Source organism: Coenobita brevimanus, chromosome 113, assembly GCF_032717465.1.
Source record: "Coenobita brevimanus isolate Jiangsu-jjx chromosome 113, ASM3271746v2, whole genome shotgun sequence".
NCBI classification, from domain to species: Eukaryota; Metazoa; Arthropoda; class Malacostraca; order Decapoda; family Coenobitidae; genus Coenobita; species Coenobita brevimanus.
In genome coordinates, this window is record NC_137066.1 from 8,043,873 (window position 1) to 8,049,872 (window position 6,000).

At 41.0% G+C, this 6,000-nt stretch overlaps 1 pseudogene; it reads right to left on the bottom strand.

Annotated features, from left to right (window-relative positions):
- LOC145418325 (relaxin receptor 2-like) overlaps positions 1-4,672 on the bottom strand; it is a 305,418-nt pseudogene extending 300,746 nt beyond the window's left edge.
- Positions 4,673-6,000: the final 1,328 nt, after the last annotated feature.

Consider the following 6,000-nt stretch of genomic DNA (forward strand, 5'->3'; position numbering starts at 1 on the left):
GATGAAGGCACAGATAGAAGGATAGAAACCGTAAGAGGGTAGTTTTTGGAAATTAAAGATTTATGCCAGACTCGATCGAAAGCCTTTGAGATGTCAAGTGCAATGGCAAAGCTTTCGCCAAAGTCCCGAAAGGAAGATGACCAGGAGTCTGAAAGGTAGGTGAGAAGATCGCCAGTGGAGCGTCCCTGACGGAACCAGTACTGACGATCAGAAAGAAGTTTGTGATAGGAAAGGTGCCTTAAAATTATGCTATTGAGAACTGACTAGAAAACTTTTGAAATACAGGACGCTAAATCAATTGGACGATAGTTAGAGGGTTGGGAGTGGTCACCCTTCTTTGGAACTGGCTGAATAAGAGCAAACTTCCAGCAAGAAGGAAAGGGACATGTTGACAGACAAAGGCGAAAGAGTTTGCCTAGGCAGGGTGTAAGCACAGAAGCACAGTTCTTGAGAACAACAGGAGGGGCTCCATCAAGCCCATATGCATTGTTAGTACTGAGGCCAGTGATGGCAGAAAATACATCAGCTGAAGAAATTTTAATGTCATCCATGAGGAAGTCAGAGTCGGGATGTGATGGAGGAACAGCACCGGAATCATCTAAGGTGGAATTGGAGGAGAAAGTCTGTGTGAAGAGATCTGCTTTATCAGTAGAAGAAATAGCTACAGAACCATCAGAGTAGAAAAGAGGAGGGAAGGATGATGAGGTAAAGTTGTTAGAAAGGTTTTTGGCAAGGTGCCAGAAGGAGCAGGAAGAATTCGAGTTGGAGAGTTGAGAGCATTTAGTATGGATGAAATTATTTTGAGCAGAGCGAAGAACAGACTTAGCACGATTCCGGGCAGAAACGTAAAGATGATGTGATTCAGGGGTGGGTTGGTTCAGGTACCTTTTGTAGGCCCTCTCCTTGTTGCGGACAGCATTAGAACAAGCATGATTAATCCAAGGCTTTCTTGTGTTAGTCAAAGGATATGATAAAGGAATGTATGTTTCCATGCCCGAGAGAATAACCTCCGTAACGCGCAAGGCACACTCAGATGGCTCCCGGCCATGGAAGCAATATTCATTCCAGGGAAAATCAAAGAAGTACTGCTTGAGGCCCTCCCAATCCGCGGCTCCAAAATGCCACAGGTGACGTTTCCCTGGAGGGTCCACAGGCCGTACCGGAGTGATAGGACAGGTTAAGGTGATAAGGTTGTGATTGGAGGAGCCCAATGGAGAGAAAAGATTAACAGTGTAAGCAGAAGGATTAGTTGTAAGGAAGAGGTCAAGTATGTTGGAGCTCTCTCCAAGGCGGTCTGGCATACGGGTAGGGTGCTGTACAAGCTGCTCTAGGTCAGTAACGATAGAAAAGATGTAGGCTTGTTCACCAGGTGGATCAGTGAAAGGAGAGGAGAGCCAAAGGTGGTGGTGAACATTGAAATCTCCTAGAATGGAGATTTCAGAGAAAGGAGAAATGGATAGAATGTGTTCCATCGTAGAAGTAAGATAGTCGAAGAATTTTTGATAGTCAGTAGATTTAGGGGATAAGTAAACAGCACAGATATATTTAGTCAGAGAAATGACAGGAAAGCCGAAGCCAGAGTGTAGAGAATTCAGAAAAATCGAGTTCAGGAACACGAGAGCAAGATAAGTCGTTGCGTATATATACACAACAGCCACCTTTGGCTTTGAAATGAGTATAGAGAAAGTAGGAGGATACAGAAAAGGGTTTGCTGTCAGTTGCCTCAGACAGCTGAGTCTCAGAAAAAGAAGGTGACGTTTAGAGGAGGAGAGGTGGTGCTCAACAGAGCGAAAGCTAGAGGAAAGGCCGCGAATGTTGCAGAAATGAAGAAGAAGAGAGTCAGACAGTGGTTTCAGGCACCTCGAGTCGTCACCGGGAGAGGGGCGGAAGGTGGGGGCATTTATGGTCCCCCCCCTGGGGACTCCGAGGCTGGGTTATGAGACTCCATGATTTCTTTTTGAATTTTGGAAAAGGAAGTGTGGTGTGTACTGTGCATGTAGTTTGGTGTAGATAGTTAGAGAACTTTGTGTTGGAGAGCATGCTGGCCTACGCTCTGTGTAACTGAGACACTGAAAAAGTTCAGCAAAGGAGGATGGTCAGGTACTAGTCCTGAGGGCTGATGAAACGGGAGCTCCAGCACTCCCTGTCATCAGCTTTCCATCCACCTCGGGAGTACTGCCCTGCTCGACTGGTGATATATATATATATATATATATATATATATATATATATATATATATATATATCTATATATATGATTGGTAGGTGGGGGCGCTCACCATCCACTTACTCAAAGTAGTTCTGTTTTGGGTGTCTGCCTTCCTTCCCTCCTCTCCTGTCTTTCTTTCCATCATTCTTTCCTCTTCCTTCTATCTACGAGCGACTTTAACTCTCTCTTCTTTCTTTCATTTATTCTTTCCTCTTCATTCTGCCCATGGATGACTTTACACTGAGTGACAATCCAAATGATTTCCTGTACACCAAGAAACCATTAGTACGTTGGGTGGTAATCATATAACCAAATTATCGCGCCTGGTGGTTTAGTGGGCAGTTAAGGCTGTCCAGTCGGACTGCTCATGTGTACGCATATATCCGCGTGGTGGTTGGAGTTTATTATCACCTATTGCCACCCACGGATAAGTAAGGCCGGTCACTCGTCAGGACCAACTTGCCTAGCCCCGGGATCCTACGCTCTTCATTAGGAGACATAGGATTGGATGATGGATGGATGGATGGATATACCGTATATATATATATATATATATATATATATATATATATATATATATATATATATATATATATATGTGTGTGTGTGTGTGTGTGTGTGTGTGTACATAGGTATATAAAAACTTAAATGAGGTCATGTTAATTCAACCGAATCCCGCCATAATCTGGTCAAAGTCTCCATAATTAACGTATGGCCTGAAGATTAAAATTTTATGAACAGTTTTATTTAAAAAGCTACTTGTTGATGTAGTAGGCAACAGAAACCAAGACAACTCAGTACAAGTTCAATCGAGCCATGTCATGAAAACATGAGTGGGACGAACCGTATCAAACACTTGCTCTATATACTGTAAATGTGTTGAGTGAAATATAACATGCATTTACCCAAGAGTTTTATAAAAGGTGGGAGCAATGAAACTAAGATGTTAATTATTGACTGTTCAGTGATTAACTGTCTAACTCTCAAAAGTAGTAAACCAGTGCCATGTCATATCACATCATTCTCCCTCAGGACAATTACGTCCTTCAGGACGAACGACTTTACCTCGTAATACATCATGCCAAAGTAGTGATGGAAGTGTTGGTATACTGACCGACCAACGGTATGAGTGTATAATACTAATACACAGTTGCCCGGTGTTGGAACTCAAGTGTGTATTGGGAAGAGGGAATCGTATTCTTACTGACAAATTGCATTCCTCAGCGATTTATTACGCATGTTATAACCCAAACCCTACAGTCCGGTGATGCATTTTTATGTATCTTTCTCAGGATATTTCGCTTAACTTTAGGGAAATCTCATATAAAGAGGGAGTAAATGAAGGCTAAATGGAACTCCTGCTGTTAGGAAACTTTTTGCTAGGCAGCATAGCATCACCAGGTGGTATGAACTGAAAAATATGTCCTTTTATCTGACACGGAGAAGGACTCCTGGGCCTCAGAGATCGGATTTTAAGTCCAGCTCCGGAGTCTGTCTGTCTGTGAATCTACGAGTCCATACCCAGGCGCTTCAATCCTGAAGGGTGCCCTCCCGTCACCTTACATCACCCTCATTCATATTCCTCTTCATCCCATCTTTCCATCTGATCCTCAGTCTCCCTCTCCCCCTCTCGTCTTCACCTAACTGACATACACTATCAAAGTCAGTCTTTTTACTTTCCATTATTTTCACATGAACTATCTCAGGGTACTTCCAGCACTTAGCAGTTTAAAATGCATAAATACCACTTAAAATTTCAAAGGTTAATACAATAACACTCACCACATCCCGCCTCATCCTCGCCATTGGGGCATTCTATCATTTGGTTGCAGATGAACCGCTGCTCGATGCACCACGTAGCGTTGTCACCACACGCCAACCACCCCAGCTCACACCTCCCTGCAAACACACATACAGTGATTGAGCTGGTGATAATGGATGAAGAAGAATGAGGGTGCGCGGGTGTCAGAGTTGCAGGTGTGAGGGACAGGTATAATGAAGTGAAAAACAATGCGTAAGAGAGAGAGAGAGAGAGAGAGAGAGAGAGAGAGAGAGAGAGAGACTGGTGAAGAATACATATACTGTATATATATATATATATATATATATATATATATATATATATATATATATATATATATATATATATATATGTGTGTGTGTGTGTGTGTGTGTGTGTGTAAAGTATATATACATAGATATATATATGAATATAAAAGAATAATTTCGAACTGTGCATCAGTATCTGGCAAGTGCCATGGCATACTTCTTTCTGCCAGAATAACATTAACAAACTTACTCGCTCGAAAACTTGTCAGACTCTTAAGTGAGCACGACTGTACCGTCCTGTAATTGGTGATAAAAAACAAGTTTGCAAGAAAATTTTGGTTAACCTTAGATTCAATTAGTTGCTATTTGTTCTCCTTACACACACACACACACACACACACACACACAAGGCATCGAGCAGAGCTGACGCACTTAACCAGCACTCCGTACCTGGCCAAACCTGGCCAGTGGTTATATCTACATTAATGTCTTTATGTGAGTCAAGCTCTGTACCAGGTTAGACTAAATGGTGTCCTAATATAAAAAGAAGAAGTTTTAAGGAAGACTGTTGTTTAAATAGTAAAGAAAACAAAGTAGCGCAAGAATGCACAAAATCAGCTGATCAGTTGTTTTGTCTGCAACTGTGCACCAGAGAATGTAAGTACTATCTGTGCTCTTAGTACCGCATGATGGCCACCTACTTTAGTAAAGCTAATCTGGAAAAGAAAACGGATAAAGGTAGAAAGCAGGATGATGAGTTCTACCAAGAACTGGTTGAAATGGAGACTTACAATAAACTGGTACAACGAGTAAACAGATTAGAGATGGCTTTTCAGAATGAAATGGATGAAATTAAGAAACAGTTGCGCTTGCAGAAAGAAGAAATAGAAAAATTAGGAAAGAAAGTCAACAAGAAAGACACAACAATAGATGAGCTGACAGTAGAAGTGGGTTCACTTAGGAGGAAAATTAATGAAATGGTAAGTACAGTAGTCAACCACGAGAGTATTATGGAAGAGTTCAAAAATGATACAACTAGGCAAGTAGGCAATCTGATAGATCAGAGCAGTGATATTGAGGAGAAGATAACACAGGTGAATGAAGCTGTGAAAAGCTACAAAAATGATGTGGAAACCACTTATGCTGAAATGGTGAAAGTAAAGAAAGACTTAGAAACAAGGGCAAAAGAAAAAAGCATTAAAAGGGAAGTGAAAAGAATAATCCAAAACAATCCTAAATTGGTCAGAGATTCAGCAGACATCAACAAATCTGTAGTAATCACTGGTATAGAAGAGGAAAAAATAAGAAACAAGATCTCGAGAGACAAAAAGGAGATGGCAAATGTAATGAGCATATTGAAGGAAGTATCAGAGGAAATCTGGAATAAAGACATAAAGGAACACAAAAGGTTAGGGAAATATGAGAGAAATAAGTCAAGGCCCCTGAAGGTAATCTTTCAGAGTGTTAACACTGTGGGAGAGATACTAAAAAATGCAAACAAAATCGTGGAAAAAGAGGAATTTAAAAATGTATGGATAAAAAGATGCCTAACTCAAGAAGAACTGGAATGACTAAAATAGAAGAGGGAGGAGGCAAAAACAAAGGACGAGGGAAGATCAGAGGAGAAGAATAAATTTTTTTACAAAATAATTGGATTGCAGGTTCCAAAGTGGTACATAAACAGGAGGGAATAAAAAGGAGGAAGATAGTAGAACCAAGCCATGATAAGTATATAAATAAGA